The sequence below is a fragment of the Saccopteryx bilineata genome, chromosome 2, assembly GCF_036850765.1.
Source record: "Saccopteryx bilineata isolate mSacBil1 chromosome 2, mSacBil1_pri_phased_curated, whole genome shotgun sequence".
NCBI lineage: Eukaryota > Metazoa > Chordata > Mammalia > Chiroptera > Emballonuridae > Saccopteryx > Saccopteryx bilineata.
Window position 1 is genome coordinate 24,183,008 of NC_089491.1, and position 24,129 is coordinate 24,207,136.

Genomic DNA, 24,129 nt, shown 5'->3' on the forward strand with positions numbered 1-24,129 from the left:
TGAATGAAGGGATATGAACATTTATGAATTTCTTAGTACAGATGGTCTGTTCTCCTGTGGAGGGCTGTATAAATTTACATTCCCACCAAAAGACTATCACAGCAGTAAGTTTGCTACATGGTGACTGATATAATATGTACTATTGTTTTTAATGTCTTTGCCAATTTGGTAGGTGAATAGAGGTACCATTTTAGCAAATTCATTTTTTAGTCTTATTGAGGATGAACATTTTCCAATACATATACTGGGCAGCAGTATCTTTCCTGCTCATAAGTGTTGTCCATTTTGCAATGATGGCACTTTTTTTTTTCTTAATGATTTATAAAAGCTCTTTATATAGTGAGACTGGTAACTCTATTTTGTGTATGATGGACATGTTTCTCCATTTCACAGCCTTTCGCTTTGGTTCACTGTGGTGTTGTTGGATGATTTGAGATTTTACGTATTTAAATCTATCAAACTTTGTCCTTTAGATCTTATATTTGTTTATATTCTTAGAATGGCATTTCCATTTCTCATGTCAAAGAAATAGTTTTCCATTTAACAGTTTAAGTCATCTGGAATTTATTATAGTGTATAGTATGACAAAAATGTCTCTTTTTACTTTTTAATACATAGTTAAGCAGGTGTCTAAGCACCATTTACTTAATACCCATTCATCCTTTTCCAATTTAAATGAATGACCCTTTTAACATACTCTAAATTCTTGTGGCTGTTTGATTTCCTCCTGGGTTTCTATTAATTTTTTATTTTCCTGGGTAATAGGATATTCCTATTATCTACCTATTATTTTTAGTTTTACAAATATGATTTCATTATTATAACTTTACAGTATATTTAAATATCTGGTAGTGAAAATTCTCTATTTTTTCTCATCTAGTAAAAAAATTTACTCATGTATTTATTACTTAATATGAATTTTTAATTCATTTTCACATATTCCAAATGAAACCATCCAAGATTTCAATTTCAGTATAGAAATGTTGAATTAAGTAGGAGGTTATTTATATTTTATAATAGTAGCCTTTTCAGGTAAAAAATATGGCGTGTCCACTTATAACTAGCCATTTATAGATCAATAAATGAACAGTAAAGTTACTGTGTTTCTAGTAATTAAATCCTGCATATATTTTCTAAATTTAGACCTAAATATATTCTATTCAATACTGCTATTATGAATAGCATCTTTTCAAATTAAATTTAAAACAATTGTTCTTGTATAGTAACATTGATTTTTATGTATGTATGTATTTATTTATTTATTTTACTATCTTTTGAATCTGGATTATTGTTAAAGTCTCCAGGTCATTTTTTTCTTTCTTTTTAAATATACTTTATTTTACTGAAGCTAAAAGTTTATAAAATAATCAGAAAAAGTTTCTGTAAATACACTGTAATATTTTGGTAGATACCCTTCTTGAATTTTTGCTGTTGTTTAGTGAACAGGTGTGTTATTGGGCATGTATAGCTATCATGCATAAATAATGTTTACTCAAAAAAGAATTGCACTGCACATTCTCTTTTGTAACTTGAATTTCTATTCCGTCATATTTTCAGTCTTCTTTCCATAATAAAAAATACACTTCTACGTTATCACTTAGTTACACAGAATTCCACTGTAGAACGTGCCTTTATTTTTATCATGTAATTACTGATTATTGTATTTGTAGACTTTTACAAACAACAGTATGACTAAACCTTTTCTCATATCTCTAATAATTTCCTTAATGCAGATTTCTGAAGTGGTAGGTGTTCTTGCACCAAAGAATATGTCCGTTTTATAAAGGTTTTGATACATATGCCAAGTTGCTCAGCAGAAATTTGGCACCAAATTGACTCCTAGTATCAGTACCTAAGAAGCAGCCAGCACAGGTTAGTACCATTCGAATACGCCTCCCCAACTTCATATGTGGAAACTTGAATCCCATTTCAAGTTGCATTTTTTATTAGTGAGTCTGAGTACTTTTTTCACATATTATTGGCCATACAGAGTTCTTTTTTTTTTTTGAATATTTATTAAAATACTTTGGAATTATAATCCATCTTTTGAGGGTGGTTCTTTTTCTTGTTGGTTTGCAAATGCTCTTTTAATCTCCGTGATACTAACCATCTGCTGCTACATATGAGGTAAATGTTTTTTCTTGGTATTTCACTTGCCTTTCATTTGAATCGAATTTTCTTTTTTATTTGTGCATTTTTGGTCTCTTGTGAGGTTTGAAAGACTTTTACCTTTAAGAGCTGAAATAATTCCTGAAAGATGCTCTGTGTTTATTGATGTAGTTGTGCCAGGTAGGGTTCAGTTATGTAGACCCAATTCTCTGTTGGTTTCCACTCCAAGTGCTCATGTAGTCCCAATGGCCGGCCTTCTTCTCGATGTCACTGCCCACTCCATTAGAGAAGAAACTTTCTGCATCGGGGGAAAAATTGCTATATACTAGCTTCTCTGTTTGGCTTGGCTAGGTTTGTGGGGCCTCCAAGTACTGTTGATCCAAAAATAGTTAAATGGGTAATGAGTCGAGTACACACTGCTTGTCTCAAGACCTACTCTGTCTTCCGCTTCCTCCGTCCAAACACTACATCCTGTCCTGGTGGAATCGCCAGCAAGGTTCCCAGTGCCTTTCTTCAGTCTGGATCCATGTGTGATGTCACAAGTGAAGCCTTCTCAAAAGTTTGTGTTAACTGAACTTCCCCTTGATTTTGTTCTTTCTTTTCTCATTTTGCTTGGGTCATGAGAAGATGCAGGAAACTGTTAGCTGGACTCTATCCCTGTCTAACCTGGAAGCTTACATGTCTTTATTGTACCTTTTCCAAACCTCTGCTGAACAATCTTAGAAATAATTAAAATATACTAGGAAAATTTTGGTAGAAGATGGCCAATATTTATAAATGGCATTGGTTGAGGTTTGAATATGGATTTTTCCGCAGAGATCAGGCAGGCATGTTTATCACAGACTTAGTTTGATACTGGTAAGCTACGTCGTTTGGATTTGGATATGAAACCTGTATCATGGCAGTGAGGCGGTTCACCAGATTCCCACGTGTGTGCAGAATAGTAATACAGTATATTGGAACTGATTATGACCTGGCTTTTATGTGAAATTTAAAATCACAGGGACATATTTGATGTTATTAATTACTTTCCCCAGAAAAAAATTGGTTTTTCAAATCTTTTCCATATGAAATTGAATGCCACACAACTACCTGTGAATGTCTGCACAGGCAGACAAATATGCAAACACAGAAACATATACATAGATACCATAGACACATGCTTGCAGGTACATGGTGCCCGTCACAATTCAGACACCTGACTCCTCTTACATACAATCTCAAGATATAGAATTTCCCTGACCAATGTGAAATTTACTGTTATCTTTCAGCACATATGACAGATGAAAAACAGAAAAAGGATAACTGTGAGGTTTTATTTTTTTTATATAGTGTTTCAGAATTGTACAACTTGATGGGGAGTTTATGTGTGGACACTATTATCACACTTTATTTGAATAAATAAGCTGCAGTGTAGACCTTTCCATTTTAGTCACTACCCCCAGCACTCACCTAAGGGTGCAAAGATTAATAGAGCCAAGTCCATAGTCAGCACAGATTTGTCCAGAGACAAAAATCAGTAGAACAGGGGAAAGATTTAGCACCCAGAATTTAACCTCATGAAAAATTTTTACAGAATTGACAGGAAGTTCCTCCGCTTTTCCTGTCCAGGGAATGAGTGTTTTGTAATGACCTTTCTTCCTGGTTTTTCTCCCACCATCAATTTATAAATTGCCTTTCCTAACAGCATGTTTTAGATTGGGCCCACTATGACTGCAAAACTCTCCATCACGTCAAAATAAAATCGGAGCCCCTCACTTCAATTTCACTCTGGCTAAATATCCGTTAAACAAACAAAGTATGAAGCTTCCTTTGAAAAAAAAGAATTCTACTTTTTTCATTGTTCCAGAGTTCCAGAAATATGATCCTCTGGTGGGGAATATACTGTCTCGCCAAAAGTCTTAGCTAGAGATGGCCAGAAGACTGGTAATAGATGGGCAAGAGCTCTCCCAAGTGGCAGGGAAAGAGCACCATTGTATATGTCCACAATGGTTCATGTTCACACCTTTACCTGGAGAGTAATCTGCTTTCATAGTTTCCTGGGGATAAAGTATCTCCTTTAAGGTTTTTAATAAGACATCAAGCCTGACCTGTGGTGGCGCAGTGAATAAAGCGTTGACCTGGAAATGCTGAGGTCGCCGGTTCGAAACCCTGGGCTTGCCTGGTCAAGGCACATATGGGAGTTGATGCTTCCTGCTCCTCCCCCCTTCTCTCTCTCTGTCTCTCTCTCTTCTCTCTCTCTCTCTCTCCCTCTCTCTCCCCCCTCTAAAAATGAATAAATAAAATAAAAAGATAAGACATCAAAATGTATGAGATTTCACTAGATTAAAACCCTGGTGAATAAAATTAGGGCCATTTTGTTTTTACACAATAAACTAATAATAGCCTTCGCAGTGGCCTTTTGGATGGCCCAAAGGTTGAAGGAAGAAGGAAAGTCTGGGTTCTCCTTTCTTATAGGACAGGGTTGCGGGAGCTATACAGTCCGCAGCGGATTCTGCGCTTCCAAACTCAGAGCGTGATTCAGATGTCAAGAGTTGCTCACTGTTGTGGAAGCTATGTTTAGTTTTGCTTTGTTTTGTTGTGTTGATGCTGAAAAGATATATTTTTAAATGTACCCTCTAGAAACAATCTCTCTTTTGTGCTTCTTCAACTTTTAAACAGTTCTCATATTGCTTTGGTTTTGTGTAGAAACTTCTTTTGTAACCCCATCAGAACTTTAGAAGTGTGAATGAACAAATGAATGACTGCATGAACAAATGATTGGTGCATTAAATAGATCCAGACCTCATATACACCGCTCACAAAAATTAGGGGATCAGGAAACATGCAGATACTCCAATACTTTCAGCCTTTTCTATAGTGCATTTTCACCAATGAAATAAAAGTTTAATTTGCATCTCATTTGCATAATATAACAACTTTCTTTGACTTGTCGTTTACTTTCCTGATGTTCTCGTTTAATAAAAAAATCAAATGCTTCTTTTTTTTATCACTCATATTAATTTTGAAATACCCCCTAATTTTTGTGAGCAGTATATATTTCCCAGGAAAAAATGGTTCTGAAACTCATTTGGAGATAGAGAGCACACAAATAATTCTCAAAAACTGAGTTCAGGCCCTGGCCGGTTGGCTCAGCGGTAGAGCGTCGACCTGGCGTGCAGGGGACCCGGGTTCGATTCCCGGCCAGGGCACATAGGAGAAGCGCCCATTTGCTTCTCCACCCCTCCCCCTCTTCTTCCTCTCTGTCTCTCTCTTCCCCTCCCGCAGTGAGGCTCCATTGGAGCAAAGATGGCCCGGGCGCTGGGGATGGCTCCTTGGCCTCTGCCCCAGGCGCTAGAGTAGCTCTGGTCGCAGCAGAGCAACGCCCCGGAGGGGCAGAGCATCGCCCCCTGGTGGGCAGAGCGTCGCTCCCTGGTGGGCGTGTGGGGTGGATCCCGGTCGGGCCCATGCGGGAGTCTGTCTGACTGTCTCTCCCATTTCCAGCTTCAGAAAAATACAAAAAAAAAGAAAAAAAAAACTGAGTTCAAATTTCTTCTTAGTCTAGCATTTGCATGCATTTTATTTATTAGTTTTGTTATCCCCAGCATACAGGACACAGTGAGAGGTGATAAGAATGTACATCGACTACTACAGTTAAAGACACTACTGTTGGCTGCCAGTATCTTACACTGGGCTGAAATGCATCATGAGAGTTCTTGGTCAAAGACTGTGATGCTTAGACACAGAGAGAGGGCAGACTGCTCTGTCCTACTTCCCTGCTGTGGTCAAAGGACAGAAAAAGTCGCCCCAATGTCCTTGTGATACAAATGTGCTCAAAGAAAATTTCTCTTTACAGGGACCACATCATAGAATTACTCAGTGTGTCTATTCTTGGCCAGGAATACCTTTAATTTGTGAAGAGCTTTGTAATGTCCAAAGCACTTTCATATCATGATTTCACAGCATCGGTTTTACAGAAAAGGCATAGATACTAGAAGAGGTTAGATAACTAAATGCTCATCCCAGAGCTGAGTAAATGCCAAAGATAGAGTCAATCCAGTCTTCTGACTTGTCAGCTGGCCTTTCTTCTCCCCTTCCTTCATTTGCCATCTCCACCCAATCTTCACTGTGTTATCTCCTTGTGTTCAGTTGTATCAAAAGCCAGGGAGAAGTGAGGGATTCCATTTCCAGAGCTGCAAAGTGTTACCTAAGATATAAGCCAAAGAGTCTAATGGGGAAGGCAAAAAACATGGTTTTAGGGCCATTTTTATACCCTGGGTCCCTGGGTGCATTTTAGTTGGCTCTCAATGTATGAATGTATACATGTGTGTATGTATATATGTTTGATATATATATGTGTGTGTATATGTTTTGAAATATATATATATGTATAGTCAATATGTTTTTAAATTATGTTGGACATTTTAACATCAGGAGATACCATTTTTTAAAAAAATCTGAGTTGTTGGCTTACTCCATAAATTGAAATGCATAGCAGTCCTGGATGTGATTTTTCTCAATTCATCAAGTCCTCACCTGGCACTTGGAACTTCATTATGTGGTCCCTGATTGCTATTCTATAGTCTAGCATGTACCAATCCTTGGCAGAGCTTGGTATGGTATAATTCCTTCTAGTTTGTCTTCTGAACTTCTTTCTAACCCAGTGAACTAGCTAGCATTATGTTTAGCTGGATGTCATAGAAAAATCTAAAATACTACTGACTTAAACACAATAAATATTTATTTCTCTCTCAAAGTAAGTCTTGAGTAGAAAATTCAGAGCCAATGTGGCAGCTTCGTGATGTCTTCAGGGACCCAGATTTTCTCCTTTCAGCTCTCTTCTCTGTCATCGCCAGGTCACCTCATGGTCTAAGAGGGCTTTTGCGACTCCTGCCATCAAGGTTTATTCTAGACCCCAGGAAGGAGGGAAGGACGATGACAATCACATCTCTCTTTAGGGATACTATCTAGCAATCACACAATACTTCCACGTAGATCTCATTGGGGGAAACTTGGTCTCATGCCCACCGTTAGCTTACTGGAGCTTTATTGCTAAAAAGAAAGAAAAGGGTAGATACTGAGGAAGCGAGGAAGGGTCTCTGCCATCCAGTGTGTCAAGAAGAGCGTCTGTTGAACCAAGGAAGTGCCTGGCAATCCCATTTCATTTCTTCCAGAACAGACACTGGCTTGGGCCAGCTCAAGATGGAAGGGTCAGACCTTACCTAACTAAAAAATACCTTAGTCCTTGTGCCAGATTACACTGCTTTAGTAAAACCCATCACAGTTCCAGAGCAGTCCGTTTCAACTTGGCCACAGAAACTTTCTCGGTTAGTTTCCCAGCAGCCAGAAGCTTTTAAATAACACAGCATTCGCTCCGGAATAAAAGAGTATCCTGAGAGTGGTAGGGGAAAACAGGTACTACAAAATAAAATCAATATTTTAATCAAACAAGCCCACACAAACATTTCTCAGAAGAACCTGGTTCTTTGGCTTTTCCTGAGTAAGCTGTCAAGTTAAAGGACCTCTGCAGTAGAAGGAATTTCCTGTTCCCTACTGTCTCTTGTCTTTCTCATAGATTTTTAAGATTGTTCTCTAACTCTCCCCAGGCCATATGAAGAATGGGTTTTTGGCCTAGAGTCTGCTTATTCGCAGTAACCTGCTCAAGGGCTGGAGGCCAGTTGTGGACAGGAAGGCTCTGTGAGAGCTGTTGCCCAGCAAGTATGTTGTTACGGTACTTTCCTTGGAATGAATGATAGTGGGAGAAAATGAAATCCGTAACACACTAGTACATGCATTTTCTTATCAATCTTTATGGAAGGTTTAGAAGGAATTGTCTTCTTTGCTATCTGTGTTTCTCATGAGACCTTTCAAGCAGTTGCTGTTTTGCTTGTGTAACGAGTTAAGAAATGGAGATTTTGCAAATTCAGAGCAGGTTTCTCTCATAGCTCAAGTGCATATGGAAGCGATGAACTTAAGGGTAGCTTAGAATTGCTATAGCTGTTGAATTAGTGACAGCCTACTTTATTTCACGTGATAGATGTCATTCAAAATTAAGGAAAAATAGTAATATCCAGTAAGATGGAAACATTTTAAAGAAAGTTTTTAGCAGGACTTAAGACATGATTGAGTCATTTACTAAGTAAAGTTAATTTACTTAGTAGTTAATGAAGCAAAGTCCAAGTTGCATATTTTTCAATTGTAAGTTATTGCTAGAGTATATAAAATATATTTTGAGGTATATGAGTTCAACACACTTTTTTCTTAATTCCTCCTGAAATGCTCCTAATTGCCTTTGTTCTATAATTCCCATCCTGCCATACCTGGTTATAGGATATACTGGTTGCTAATGCAAAATACAGATTTAAGAAAATTTCAAAGATGATATTGGTAACAGAGAATGTGGCTTTTATTGCATGGTGTCTTACTACTGAATCTCTGAATTAGAGTGACTTGCTTTCCCAGCAGGCAATGCTGGATACATAGAGCCTAACTATGTAAAACTCAGGCTATTCTGGGCAGCCTGAGGCCAGAGGGAAGGGGAGGAAGGGCTGGGGAAGTCCTCCCCTGCATGGGAGAATGAGAAAAGGAAGTGTAGGGGGGGCAGAGGCTGTAGGGGGACCAGGAGGTAACTCCACACATAATCTACAGACAGCAACCACAAGTTCCAACTTTAATAAAATAAAAATATATCTATACTGAAGTATATAGCAGCCAATAAAATCATATTTTAAAAACTATTTAGTGACATACTAGTGAAAAAAAAATAGTGAAAAAACCCCAACTATTTAGTGACATAGTAAATTGCCCAAATATCTTATTAAATGAGTTGGAACTCTCTGTATGTTTATATCAGTATGTGAAACTGTTTCCATAGAATTCCACAGTTTCATAAACAATATGACTCAAAAGAAACTGAAAAGAAAATTTTCAAAATATTAACAGCAGTTATTTACAAGTAGTCTATTTACATATTTAACATATCCGTTTCTTTTGCATTTGAAAAATTAGTTATAATGAACATGTATCGCTTACTAGGAAGTAAAACATTAATGTCTACCTGGGCACAGCTGATTGAAGACACATCTTTGGGGCATCTGGAGGAACTGCCCCAAGTGACTGATCTCCGGTATGACGGTATGACAGTCTTTTTATGTCTCAGGTTTTATCTTAAATATTCATGGGAACTTTTGTATTCTTTTCCACAATACCGCTCTGCTTTAGGAAATACAGTGAGGCTTTAGTTTATTATCAGGAAATTCAAATGAAACAATTTTGATCTTTTTTTGGTAAATGCCAAGTACCATAGCATTGAGTCCTTCAAGAACTAGAAAATTGTGCCCGGTTGAAAGGACTGACCGTCCAGACTGTGGTGCTCACCCCAGCTGTCCCCCTGCCTCTCTCCTGTGTCACACTGGGACTTGAGACTGCAGAGTCACATAAAAAAAAAAAAAAGCTGGCCCTGGCCGGTTGGCTCAGCGGTAGAGCGTCGGCCTAGCGTGCGGAGGACCCGGGTTCGATTCCCGGACAGGGCACACAGGAGAAGCGCCCATTTGCTTCTCCACCCCTCCGCCACGCTTTCCTCTCTGTCTCTCTCTTCCCCTCCCGCAGCCAAGGCTCCATTGGAGCAAAGATGCCCGGGCGCTGGGGATGGCTCTGTGGCCTCTGCCTCAGGCGCTAGAGTGGCTCTGGTCGCAACATGGCGACGACCAGGATGGGCAGAGCATCGCCCCCTGGTGGGCAGAGCGTCGCCCCTGGTGGGCGTGCCGGGTGGATCCCGGTCGGGCGCATGCGGGAGTCTGTCTGACTGTCTCTCCCTGTTTCCAGCTTCAGAAAAAAAAAAAAAAAAAACTGCACACAGATGAGAGTGGTTGTTTCACTGCTTACCTGGCTACCTGTGGGTATTTACTGCGGAGAGGAGCCCAGACAGCAGCCAAGACAAGACAAAGCCGGTGCTGAGGCTGCTGACGGTGGAAATAACTGACTCCATCGCCTTGCCGAGAAGACAGGAGACCATAGGGTTTTTTGGCTTGTCACAGAGAGTGACCCCAACCCCTTGCTTCGTCAGTCTCTCACTCTCCCTGGTAGTACTCATCACAGAACATTCTTGGGAAACAGAGATGTTCTCTAACCCACTGTTATCACATGTAAATGAAACAACTGCCTCAAAGAATCCCTTTCTACAATTAATTCTTCGCCAGCATTCAAGGTTCATTTTTCAGCGTGATTTCTGTCTGGGGCGGTAAAAGGCAGTCTCTTTGCCCGCAGTTGTTGACGGGGAGGGTTCAGCCGCATTCAGATGTGCTGTTTGATAGTGTGATTTCACAACAGCATCTCTTTCAGCTTCGCTCACATTTTGATGCAAATCAATTGACTCATATCTGCAAATAAGACAATTTAATCTTATTTTTCTAGGCTTTACCTTTCCAGATAAACCCAATACTGTTAGTAAAAGAAATTAAGCAATTTTTATGTGTTTATTTGTGTTTTTCACAGTACCGTTTCCAGCCAAGATTTCTCTCGTTTTAGTCACAATTTCCTACAAAATATGCACAGTTGGCTTTTAACCATTGCTCCAAAAGTGATGATTTCAGGCAGTTATTGTTGGAATTTCCTAGCAATAAAGATACCAAAGTTTAGGCTGATTGTGTCTAATCAGGAATAAAGATCTGCATTCTAAACACTTATCTGCAATAGGATGTTATGTGAGACTTGCTTTGTTATCCTAGATTTGGCACCAGGACCCATGGCTTAAATTGAGTAGCACTGAGCAGTGAACATTTTGACGAGAACTACCAATCACCGAGATGAGATTGTGCTTTTCCTCAGAGGTCACGGTCACTGAATTACAGGCCTGACCATCAACCCCACACTCCCACCCAGCACCCTCCTCTAGCCTCTACCCACAGATGTCTGGGGGGACAGGAGACAGAGATGGGGAAACAGAGCAGACATCGGGATCTCTGGGGAGATTAGTGTTCACCCTGAAAGGCACATCCCTCCTGAGCCTCCAGGAGCGCTTTTCCCTGCCAGCAGCTAAGTGATGGGGAGACCAGCTATGTCTAGACTGCATCACAGTGTACTTGAGCAGAAGCCTCTATTCCTATTCAGTGGAGACAAAACCAGCCAGAGATGAAGCCAGTGTCTCAGCGTGGGTTCTGCCAGAAGCAGGACCTGAGAGGAGGATTCAGGTATAAGTAGCTAATTTGGGAGGTTATCCTAGTAAACATTGATAGGACAGTGGAGACATGAGATAAGGAGGGGAACCAATAGCAGAAAAGGTAACTGGTGTTAATCCCCGTGGGGAGGACAGGGAACCAGAGGAACCAGAGTAGAATTCAAGCTTTAGGATGATCACAGCAGACAGGGATTGGGGATTATTTCGAGACAAACTCCCATCAGTCACTGTTGAGAGTTCTCCCCAGAGGGCATCAGTTCTCAGTCTCTCTCACCAACCCTGCAAGTGGAAATAGCCAGAGGTATCTGTATCACCCACTAGCCAGAACAACTCTGGTAGTGAGAAGCGATAGGTGTACACTGGACATGGGATCCAAGAGAGATGCCAGGTCCTCCAAAGAACACACGCATGGGCCAGCGCCGCATAGCCCACAGACGCAGAGAGCACCAGTGACTTTTCCCCTATTTCCTTTTGCTTTTTGCTCTTTTGAAGTTTCCTTTTTCATTTATGGTTTCAAGGCATAAGACCCGATATCAGAATTTAGTAGGCAGAAGTAGCCAAAGTCCCAGCAGTAGAGTTCTTTCAGAAATTTTGCAGAGTAATCTGTATTTATGGATTTGATTTTTTCCCAAAGTGTAGGGTAATATTATAGAGAAATATTTAATCAGATAAGGAAATTATATGAAAATATGGTCCATAGCTCTTCTGTAGCAATTGTTGTTTAGGTGATGTTCACGCCCCTCTACTTGTTGAGGACAGAGATCAAATCTTATTTGACTTTCTGTTTGCTACAAGACCTAGAAAATGATATCCAATATAACTTTAGAGTTCGTGTGTGTGTGTGTGTGTGTGTGTGTGTGTGTGTGTGTGACAGAGACAGAGAAATAGAGAGAGGGACAGATAGGACAGACAGACCAGAAGGGAGAGAGATGAGAAGCATCGATTTTTTGTTGCAGCACCTTAGTTGTTCACTGATTGCTTTCTCATATGTGCCTTGACTGGGGGGCTACAGCAGACCGAGTGACCCCTTGCTGAAGCCAGCAACTTTGGGCTCAAGCTAGTGAGCCTGTTCTCAAGCCAGCAACCTAGGGGTTTTGAACCTGGGTCCTCCACATCCCAGTCCCAAACTCTATCCACTGCGCCACCGCCTGGTCAGGCTAGAGTTCTTGAAAAGATATATTTAATATATTTAGTGTTTTTATTTTACTATATCAAGAATAACATTATGCTCCTCTAATTACTAACTAAAACAAGGACTATTATAACATCTTCTCAGAAGAAGATTCAGTGAATACTTGACTTTTTAAACAATAGATTATAGTAGGGATGAATAGTAATTCACCCTTCAGGCTGCTTTTTCATGGGAGTGATATAAAATGTTCAGTAGAATCTCAGACAGGTGTGAATCCCTACCTTTTTCTCTCCTAAATCTGGTCAAGGAAACAAACCCCCACCTCTGAGGAGAACTGTATCCAGTGCGTTCAGAGGGAATCTGCAAACATCTGTTTTGAATAATGTTCCATCTCCGTGTTACTGTCAGCGCTGCCCCTTTAACCCCTCCTGTAATGTTATCCTCATAACAGCACAGGTTCCAGGAGCTATTGTTCCGTTCCTCTGCCCAGGACATTAGCATTCCCTTCTTGGCTCGGAGTTGTGTGGTTATTGGTTGTAGAGTTATAAATTTCCCTAATCCCCTGTCCCATCTTGTCAGCCTCCATAAAGATGATGACTTATTTTCATTCACAGCCCAAACTGAAATGTTAGTTTTGTTGTAATTGGTTTACCCACTTGACAGTCATATTCTAGCAACATGTTAAAAGTTCTTTTTACTAATCATGATGGTGGTAAATTAGTAATTACTCCTTGTCAGGTCCCACTCTAAGCATTTTCCCTAAATGAATGCATTAAATCCTTGCAACAGAAAAACCTACTTAGTTAGGTCATTGTTATTATCCCCAAAGTACAGATGAGGAAACTGAGGCATAAAGACTATAGATAACTTGACCAAAGTTACACAGCTGGTAAAATCAAGGTACTAGAATTCAAATCCAGACAGCCTGGGCCAAAGTCTAAATTCTCAACCACCATGAAATATTGTCAGAAGATCTAGTAGATATAACACCCACTGATACATACTCGCCCACGAAGTTCAGTAAAAAGACATGCAGCACAGAGGGCAGCCATGAGGGTCACTTGGGTATGTGGATGACCAAGCATAAGGCCAAATGAAACAGACACAGGACTAAGACATTTGGACACTGTCATTTAAATGGACAGTCTCTAAAGCACCTGGTAATCCTAAGTGATCACCCTATCTCTCACTCCCTTTGTCACCAATCAGTCTGGGGAATTACCTCTCAGAATGCCATTTTATGAAGTATAATTACATCTGCTAGATCGTCCACCTCAAGTACCTTAACGGTGTATTTACCCGTTATTGCAGACACTAAGCCACTGAAGCAGTAGGAGATCAGAGCTTCTATTTGCAATACATCTGCCCCGTCATCTCATTTATCTAGTTTCTGAATTCTTAGACTCCTCTAATCCAATGTCAGTATCAGCCTCACAGCCGTTATTAAAATAAAAATATGACTCGAGCAAAATCAACTTTTCTAGTGCCGGGTACATCTAATTTGTATCTCAACAGATAACATAAACTTAAATTTGTTCATTTATGTGCCAAACCTCAGTACCAAACTTGATCTTCCATCTTAATCCAGTTTATCTTAATCTGGGATGCTCAGTGCTCCCATAATATTTCTTGTTTTTCCAGATGCCATCTCATTTCACAAAAGGAAAAAAAGTATTCTATATAAGTATTTAAGTAGTTTCTTCAAGTAAGAAAAAACCCTATTAGCAATCAGCTCTGTGATCATCAATGCTTAGAAAAATGTTTCTTCAAGTACTTGAGGTAACAAACTAGATGTATTTAATATCTAATATCTATTTAGAAAACACTGTCGCCTGACCAGGCGGTGGCACAGTGGATAGAGTGTCGGACTGGGATGCGGAAAACACTGTCACTTTTACAAGTGCAAGCATATAATTAAGTTGTAAGAATTGGTTAATCCACCAGAGACTATATAATACTCAAAGGAATTTAAAAAGTCAACACACGATGATGTGTAAATATTACCAGAGTCATTGATTGATAATTTAAGCATATACATATAATAAATATTCTATGTAGACTCAAATGTTAATCATCTGGGATTTAAAAGATATAAAATGCAGAATTTTTTGCTCTATAGTGGTAATTTATGTAGTCATTCATACAATCTAAAATACAAAACAAGTAAAGAAAAACATGACAAACTCCAAATCTCATTTATTTGGAATGCTAGTAAATGTCACAATTAAATGTATTTTTAATAAATTTATAATAACTATAACAAATAAATACACAAGTTCATGAACTTAAAATATCCCCTCAACCCTCATGCATCTGTGAATATATTTAATTTGAAATATATTTGGCTTTTTGAAGAATTCCATTGTTGCTGAAGCCCAAATATTTGCAATATAACAATTAGATTTTCTGTGCCTTTCATATATCCTAAACTTCTGCTAAACATTTTCTTCATAAATACTCTTAAAATACCTGGTAAAAAGAAGTCATTTCTTTCTTAACAACTTTGAATCATAAATAACATTAATATTTTTATACTAATATTATCTCCCAATCTCTACATCATGTTTCGGGGCATTTGGTACTTTTTTTTGGAAGACCAGTTTGACCTCATAAATTTCCAGTACAGTTTTCCTATTGGATACGTCTAGGCATAGCATTACATTCTTTCTTTTCTTTTAGCTCTTTTCTCTTGTAGTCCATGTCAATCAACAACCGCTTTCACTGAAAGCAACACCAAATTACTTGCCCAGTCATATATATGGGTTGTCCCTTTCTGTTTGGATTGAGGTGGCAATGCAGAGGTTGTGATGACCATTTATATTCTTTTTCCTGAAAATCTGGACTAGGGCACAAAGAGCTCTGAGAAGGTAGTTTTTGTTGTTGTTGTTTTTCTTTTTAGCAAGTGAGTAGAGCATGTGAAGGTAACACTGCACAGAGAACCGGAGAAATCCCATCAACGGGAGGAGTGAATGAAGTGCAGACAACAGGTCAGAGAAAGACACGAATGGAGGGCTGGAAGAAGGAGCCACTGTGCTCCTGTGGCTTGTTTGTTCCTATTCCAATCTGTCTAGAAGCCCAGTTCTTCTTCCTGTTCTTTGGAGAGATATTCCTGTATGCTTCCACAATATCTGTCATTTTGGTTAAGATAATCAGGTAGACATCCAGTCCTTGTTGACAACCAAGTATGGTTAAAACATCTTTATATGTTTTTATCTTGAAACTGTACAAATACCTTTAATTTAAGGGTAATCATTGAAAGTCTTACCAACTTTCATTTGCAAGTGCTTGTCTAAAAATAATTATTGCTTCTTTTTCTTATTATTATGGAAGTAACATATCCATTAATAATTTTAGAGAAAACAGGAAAACATAATAACAATTACAGTTTTTGTCTCCTTCATTTTATGTATGTATGAGTGTATATAGAATTTTTACATGTAAGTATGTAGTAAAAGTATTTTCTATATTTTTATTTTTAAAACTGGATAATGAAAATTTTAATGCAATGAAATCCTAAAATTACCTTTCAGGTATGTTTTATCATGTAAATATACCAAAGTTGATTTTTTAAATCTCCTAAAACTGGTCAGTTGTTACTGAAAAAGTTTGCAGATAAAATAATTATCCCTGTGCATAATGCATTCTCAACACCTCTTGATATTTCCTTTCTTTTTTGATTCTCCTTTTTCTGAAATACGAGTGATTTTTTAACTTATTTCTGTCTCTTGCTTCATGATGTTGCCTAGACTTCCCACCTAGAAGTGACGGGGCATTCTTGCCTTGTTCCTGAATTTAGTAAGTATGCTTCAAGCATGATTTTGCCCATTGGTTTACCTTTCTAATCTTTGCTTCAGTCATTTGTAAAACCATTCACTGGTGACCAAACATCATTTGAGATTATTTTATTTACTTTTTCCTTTGACCTCTTGATGTAAGGCACATGAATAAATTATCATCTTTGAATTTATGGACTAACTACCACTTAGTCATACCGTATAGACACTGAACATGTCAACGGAAATCATTTTATAAAGTTATTCATAACAGTACTAATAACTTGTACTTTATTAACTTGTACTAATTAGCAATTTATTTAAGAGTGATGTCAGCCCTCTTCAGTTTTCACTTGGATTCTGATTGCTTTACTTTCTGCTATTCAGATTTTCCTTATTCCTTGTGTGTTTACAGAATGGGTGATAGAATTTGGCATTGTTAGAAATCTGTTTAATTTTTTGCGTGTTTGTTCTTTTTTCTTTTTCTTCTTTTTGGTCTGGGCTAAGGCTGCTACTCATCAACTCCTGTGCACACCATTTCACAATTTGATGTACTATCCCTATGGGTCCATTTCAAAATGATTTGTGTCCATGTTTAATAACTAAAGCACGTATGTGGGTGGAGAAACTCTGTGAGTATAAATCTGAGCTTAAGTTCTTTTTTTTGACCTTCTGGTTCTTTCGTGATTTGGCTAGACTGTATAAATAGCCTAAATATTACTCGAGCCAACATTTCTTTTTGATTCTAGAATTTCAGTCTATAAAGCCTGAATAAATACTTAAAATAAATGAGGCATACTAACTATGATTGATTTGGGATTACAGTATAAATAAGAAAGCTTAGCTACGGCAGAATACTCTTCTCATTTATACATTTGTCATTGTTTTACTTTTTACTTGTTTGTTTTTAGTTAATGTTTCCATTGTATCATTAAATAGAATAACTAAAAATCTCTAACACAGTGCCTGGTATATAATAGAGGCTCAATACAGATTTGGTGAAGCAGGTTTAAATATAATATTTATTAGAATTTTCATCTCACAACTGCAGAACAGAATTCACTGTAACAACCATGTTGGGCCTATGAGTTATTACTTTATTCTGCATGTTGGACATAAAGCTAGTGAAAATTAAGGCATTTGTTTATTCTTTCATCCACTATTTCTAGTTGTTTTTTGATCATCAATAGAGTGAAAATATAAGGGTCAATCTTTGCAATATAGTATCTTGCAGTCTTGAGATATGGCAAGATACATAAGCATTAACTATAAGTATGATGGGTTTCGTATAATGTAATGTAGTGGAGGAGTCATTGACAAGGATTTAATATTTTCTGCACAGTGAAAGAATTTAGGATAGTTTCAAATAGGAGATGAACTGTGACCTGGATTTTGAAGAACTGGTAAAAAGTTGGGGTAGACATATGGGGAGGTAAGAAAGAGTTGTTAAGAATTTCTAAGCACTGGCCCTGGCCAGTTGGCTCAGCGGTGGAGCATCGGCCTGGCGTGCGGGGGACCGGGGTTCAGTTCCCGGCCAGGGCACATAGGAGAAGCGCCCATTTGCTTCTCCACCCCCCCCTTCCTCTCTGTCTCTCTCTTCCCCTCCCGCAGCCAAGGCTCCATTGGAGCAAAGATGGCCCGGGCGCTGGGGATGGCTCCTTGGCCTCTGCCCCAGGCGCTAGAGTGGCTCTGGTCACGGCAGAGCGATGCCCCGGAGGGGCAGAGCATTGCCCCCTGGTGGGCAGACCATTGCCCCTGGTGGGCGTGCCAGGTGGATCCTGGTCGGGCGCATGCGGGAGTCTGTCTGACTGTCTCTCCCCGTTTCCAGCTTCAGAAAAAAAAAAAAAAAAAAAGAATTTCTAAGCACTGACCTGTGGTGGCACAGTGGATAAAGCGTTGACCTGGAATGCTGAGGTCGCCAGTTCAAAACCCTGAGCTTGCCTGGTCAAGGCACATATGGGAGTTGATGCTTCCTGCTCCTCCCCCCTTTCTCTCTCTCTCTCTCTCTCTCTCTCCTCTAAAATGAATAAATAAATAAAATCATACCACTAAAAAAAAACACAAAAAACCCAAGAATTTCTAAGCAGACTCTCTGGGTTCCAACCTAGTTTGAGGCAATATGGCTAACCGCATTGGGAAGGTCAGAATCATTGGTAAAACATGGGACCCATTATGGTGACTCCCATGAGATGGAAAATAGTGAAGAAAATTGAAATTAGCCAGTATACTAAGTACACTATTTCCTTCTGTGGCAACACCAAGATGAAGAGACGAGCTGTGCAGATCGGGCACCGTGGTCCCTGCTCAAAGCAGCAGCTGGTGGTGCCTGACCTTTACTTCTTCTGCCTCATAGTCAAATCTGCCATCAGAAGACCAAAGGAATTGAAGGACCAGTAAAAGCTCCACAATTTGACACTTTGCTAGCTTATAATAAATTGCTTCATTTATGTAACAAAGTTACTTTGGTTTGTTAATTTATTAATTAGATGTTCTCGTATTTACATTGCTTTAATTTGCTTTCTTTCTCAAAAAAAAAAAAAAAAGCTTGGAAATAGAAAATCAGTTTTAGGGAGAGCAGACATCAGATAAGCATAGTATGTTCAAAGCTTCCAAATAGACGGGTGTAGCAAGAACAGAGTATATGAGGTAGGTTGGGAAGTAGGCAGGAAACTGGGGTGTGATAAGAGATGTGGCTGGAAGTAGAACAGTACAAGGACATATAAGAAATTTAGACTTTATTTTGTCGACAGAGAGAAAATCATGAAAGTTTTCAGACATGATTGGATCAATGTTTTAGAAAGGTGATTTGGATGGCAGGTCACACAATGGATTTGAATGAAGAGCAGTTTCAGCTAGAGATATTTAAGACAATTCTTATTTTTTAATAATCCAGGTGGAAATGCTTGAATAAAGGCAGGGGCAGTAGGATTGCGAGGCAGGTAGGTAATTCAGAGGTGAAATGTCTGGATGGGTTATTAAAGGTGATAGATCTGAGAGAAGGCATTATGGATTACTCCTAGATTGCAGACTTGTAAATATGTCTAGTAGGGATAGCTTATGTAGCCATATTTGATATTTCTTGAAAACAGGAGGAAAGGATATGGTGCTTTCAGGCAGAGGGGTCCACTGGGCCACTGGAACTTCACATTGGAGGTTTAAGAGTTTAATTTGGCATAGACTTAGGGGTCATTACTCTATTGGTGGCAGTCAAATTTTTGAGCTAATGTCATTTCAAAGGGGAAGAATAGAGGAGAGGGGAAAGAGAAAACCTAGAAATGATATAAAACTACAAAATAAAAGTAAATAAAAGGCCTTAAATATACTACCAAGAGATAGTCAACATTTTGATGTATACACTATCAACCATACTTATACATATATGCACATACATGCAGTACCTTCACACATATATATACACTAATGTGATAAAATTGTGTTTGGTATCTACTTTTAAATTTAATGTTATTAAATATCATGGTAATGATGTTATATGATTACCCTATAATTTATTTAATCAGTAACTATTGTTGGAATTTTATGTTATTTCCATTTTTTATATTTGGAAATTATTCTGGAATGTACATCCTTTTGATCATTTTTTGTGTGTATCCATGGTTGTTTTCTTAAGATATCCTTAGATGTAGAATTTAAGTTCAGATTAGTGTAAAATTTTTAAGGCTTTGGTCACTTTGTCAAACTGCTGCAAATATTACCAGCCCAGTTGGCATTCCCAAAAGAAGTATCTGTTTCACCAGATATCTACAATTAGAATTTAAAAAAAAATCTTTGGTCATTTAAGAAGTAAAAAATATATATAGTATTGCTATTATTTAACATATTATTTTGGTTATTAGTGAAATTTAATGTTTTTCACATTTTCTTACAAAAATAAAAAATTTTTTTGGTCTTCATTTTGTTTGGTCAAAACACCTACATGTCTGTTATTTTTCTCTTTCTTTTCTCTTAGAGATATGCAAAAGTTCTTTATATTTTAAGGAACTTAATACTTTATTTGATAAGCATGAGTTATACATTTTGCAGTTTGTTCCTTGCTTTCTAGTTTTAAATTTTGGGGAAGGGGCAGAAGCTTTAATAAGTGCAATACTTATTATGGTTTTGTGATTTTTGCCTTGGCTAGAAATTTCAAAGGACTTTAAAGAATAGTGAAAATAGAGAGTAATGGCGGGGTAGGAAGTGATACTGATAAATCTCCCCCAAAACTCAACAAGATCTTCAACCAAAAACAGAAAAACCTATACTTGGAGCTTCCAGATGCTTCGCAATACACCCAAAGGTATGATTGAGTGAAAAATTGGCTAAATATATAACCAAACCCCGAAGGAAATAGAGAGTAAGAAATGCTCCTCCTTCCTCACTAACCTAAACAGGGCGGCTTTCTCTGGTAACTGTGAATATAGAAACTGAGGCGGGCAAAGGGGGTGAATAGATCCAGGCCGCCGCAGCACAAACGGCTGAACCAGGCTGTGGCACAGAGATCCAAGCCGAGGAAAATCTGATCCTGTGGCAACCCGGGCAATACAAGCTAACACTCGCGCCAAACCCAAACAAAGAAAGAAAAGCAGAGCGGCCATTTTACCCGGTCTCCTGGTCGGTGCGCAGTTAGTGGGCGAGAATTTCTTCCTGGGAAAGCCACGCACGGGAGGGAGTGAGAACTAATTCCAACGGTGGAGATTTTCCGTGCTGGAGGGTGTTTCACTCAGAGGGAACCGCGGCCGGCCTCATATCCTGGTTTGCGCACGCAGATAAGGAGTGAGCGATTCCTCCGAGTGCCTCGGCAGTGCGCGCCCGTGTTATCACACAGAGGGGCAGAGTCAGGGGCCTTTGTGTGGGCCAAAGCGGAATCTCGAGCTGCCCCAGTGCCTTGCAAAAGCCGCGCACAGGGACGGAGCGAGACTAAATTCCAACGGTGGAGATTTTCCGTGCTGGAGGGTGTTTCACTCAGAGGGAACCGCGGCCGGCCTCATATCCTGGTTTGCGCGCACAGATAAGGAGTGAGCGATTCCTCCGAGTGCCTCGGCAGTGCGTGCCCGTGTTATCACACAGAGGGGCAGAGTCAGGGGCCTTTGTGTGGGCCAAAGCGGAATCTCAAGCCGCCCCAGCGCCTTGCAAAAGCCGCGCACGGGGACGGAATGAGACTCAATTCCAACGCTACAACTTTTCCCTGCGGTTGGGGGTTTCACTCAGAGCGTGAGACTGCTGGCCGGATATCCTGGTTGCAGACAGTGAGTGAGAGTTTCCTCCAAGCGCCTCGGAAGTGGGCGCCCGCTTGTGTTACCGGACAGAGTGGCAGAGCCAGAGGTCTTTGAGTGGGCAGAAAGCCCGCCTGATTATGCTAGCAGCTCTGACTGACTGAGCCTTACCCAGAGCCCTGTGCTGAGTGGAAATAGAGTGGGGAGTTGCCAGCTCTTTGAGCCTCTTACTATCCAGGCAGAGGTAGCAGTAACCCCATAGCTGGATTATCAGGCTACTAATTAAGGAAGGAAAGACTAGGAGAAAGGCTCCAGGAACACGGACTCTCTCACTGTCGGAGCCTATAAATGCTATTGAGCTTCAACTGCCAACGAGACTAAAGCACAATACATGACATTGCCATAGAGACTTATCAACTGCAAACCTCTACCTGAGCGTGCCAAAGGGGCAGAACCCGGGGTACAGAGTCACCGACCAGGAAGAGGGAGAGAAAAGAAAAAGCAAGAAGATAACCTCTCAAAATCAAGAATAATCTGCAGACTTTATAACCTATCCCATTTTATTATATTTGTTCGTTTGTTTCTCTTATCTTCATTCTTGATACTTTTTTTTCCTCCTCCAATTTGGCCGATTAACTCTCTACCGGTCTTACTCTTTCCTCTCCTTGAACTACACTACCCATAAGTGTTACATCTCCCATTATCTTTTCTCTTCCTTTCTCTCTATGAGGGTTGCACTCCAAAACCCTTAACTCTCTCTCTCTCTCTCTCCTTTCTTTTTTCTTCTTTTAGTGGTTACCTCTTTTTTTCTCTCTCTTTCTTTTCTCCCTCTATATTAGTTTCTTCCTTTCTCCTTTACATCTCCTCTCATTCAAACCTCAATAACAAACAAATTACCTTATCTGGGACTCAAACCTATGTTTGTGGCATTTTGGGGGGTTTTTACTTCACCTTTTTAACTCACTAGCAGTGCTCTCATCCCTGGCTCTCCATATTATCTAGTTCTTGTTCCACTAAATACAATAGTAATTTTTTAATTTGTCCTTCCATTTTTCCATTTTCCTCTTATTCCTCTCATCATAACTCTTAGACAACCAACACCTAAAAGCAAATCATTTCATTCTTGACCCAAATTTTTTCCTTATTTGCTTTTTGTGGGTCCATACGCTCTTTTTTTTTCTTTTTTCTTTCCTTTTTTTTTTTTTTTGCCCCTTTATTACTTTTCCCCAATTCAGGCCCTCCATCACAGGCATTGTTTGTTATAATTCACAGTCCACCACAAGATTTTCTCAAAAAAGAGGGGAGAGGAGAGGAGAGGAAAAAAAGGAGGGGGGGAATAATTTCCTTTTTTTAATTTTTATTTTATTTTTCTTTATTTCATTATTAATTTTTTTTTTAAAAAAAAACAACTCTTTTTGATTTTTTATTTTTTTTATTGTTATTTTTTTAACTTTTTATTCTTTATTAAATCTCATTAATACTATCAACAAAACCACCCTCAGATGCCATTAAGGAAGAGAAAATCGAATATCATGGATACAAAAGAAAGAGAGGTAACACAGCTAGATGAGGAAAAATCTATGGAGAAAAAATTTAATATATTGGAAACCTTGGAGCTAAATTACAGAGAATTCAAGATAGAAATCCTAAAAATCCTCCGAGATATACAAGAAAACACAGAAAGGCAATTTAGGGAGCTCAGAAAACAACTCAATGAACACAAAGAATATATGTCCAAGGAAATTGAAACTATAAAAACAAATCAAACAGAGATGAAAAACTCAATTCACGAGCTGAAAAACAAAATAACAAGCTTAGCTAATAGAACAGGTCAGATAGAAGAGAGGATTAGTGAAATAGAAGACAAGCAACTTGAGGCACAACAGAGAGAAGAAGAAAGAGACTCAAAAATTAAAAAAAATGAGATAGCCCTACAAGAATTATCTGACTCCATCAAAAAGAATAACATAAGAATAATAGGTATATCAGAGGGAGAAGAGAGAGAAAATGGAATGGAGAACATACTCAAACAAATAATAGATGAGAACTTCCCAAGCCTGTGGAAAGAACTAAAGCCTCAAGTTCAAGAAGCAAACACAACTCCGAGTTTTCTTAACCCCAACAAACCTACTCCAAGGCATATCATAATGAAATTGACACAAACCAACAGCAAAGAAAAAATTCTCAAGGCAGCCAGGGAAAAGAAGAATACAACATATAAAGGAAGGCCCATTAGATTATCATCAGATTTCTCAGCAGAAACTCTACAAGCTAGAAGAGAGTGGACCCCAATATTTAAAGTCCTGAAAGAGAGGAACTTTCAGCCACGAATACTATACCCATCAAAGCTATCCTTCAAATATGAAGGAGAAATAAAAACATTCACAGATACAGAAAAGATGAGGGAATTTATCATCAGAAAACCCCCACTCCAGGAATTACTAAAGGGGGTTCTCCAATCAGATACAAAGAACAAAAAAAACAGAGCCACAAGTAAAAGCTCCAAGAAGAACACAATAAAACCAAATTTAAACTGTGACAACAACAAAAAGAAAGAGGGGGAGAAGATGGAGATTAACAGTAGCAAAGGACGATGGAGTGCAAAAGTACTCACAAAATAGTTCGCTACAATGAACAGGGTAGGGACCCTTTTCATTACTCAAAGGTAACCACCATTGAAAAAACCACCACAGAAGCACATGAGATAAAAAAGATAGCAACAGAGGAAAGATGTATGGAATACAACCAAAT

At 38.9% G+C, this 24,129-nt stretch overlaps 1 protein-coding gene across 1 annotated transcript in view; it reads left to right on the plus strand.

The window, feature by feature from the left end:
• Window positions 1-24,129, plus strand: part of SVEP1 (sushi, von Willebrand factor type A, EGF and pentraxin domain containing 1) — a 181,410-nt gene that overhangs the window by 2,270 nt on the left and 155,011 nt on the right. The window lies entirely within an intron of this gene.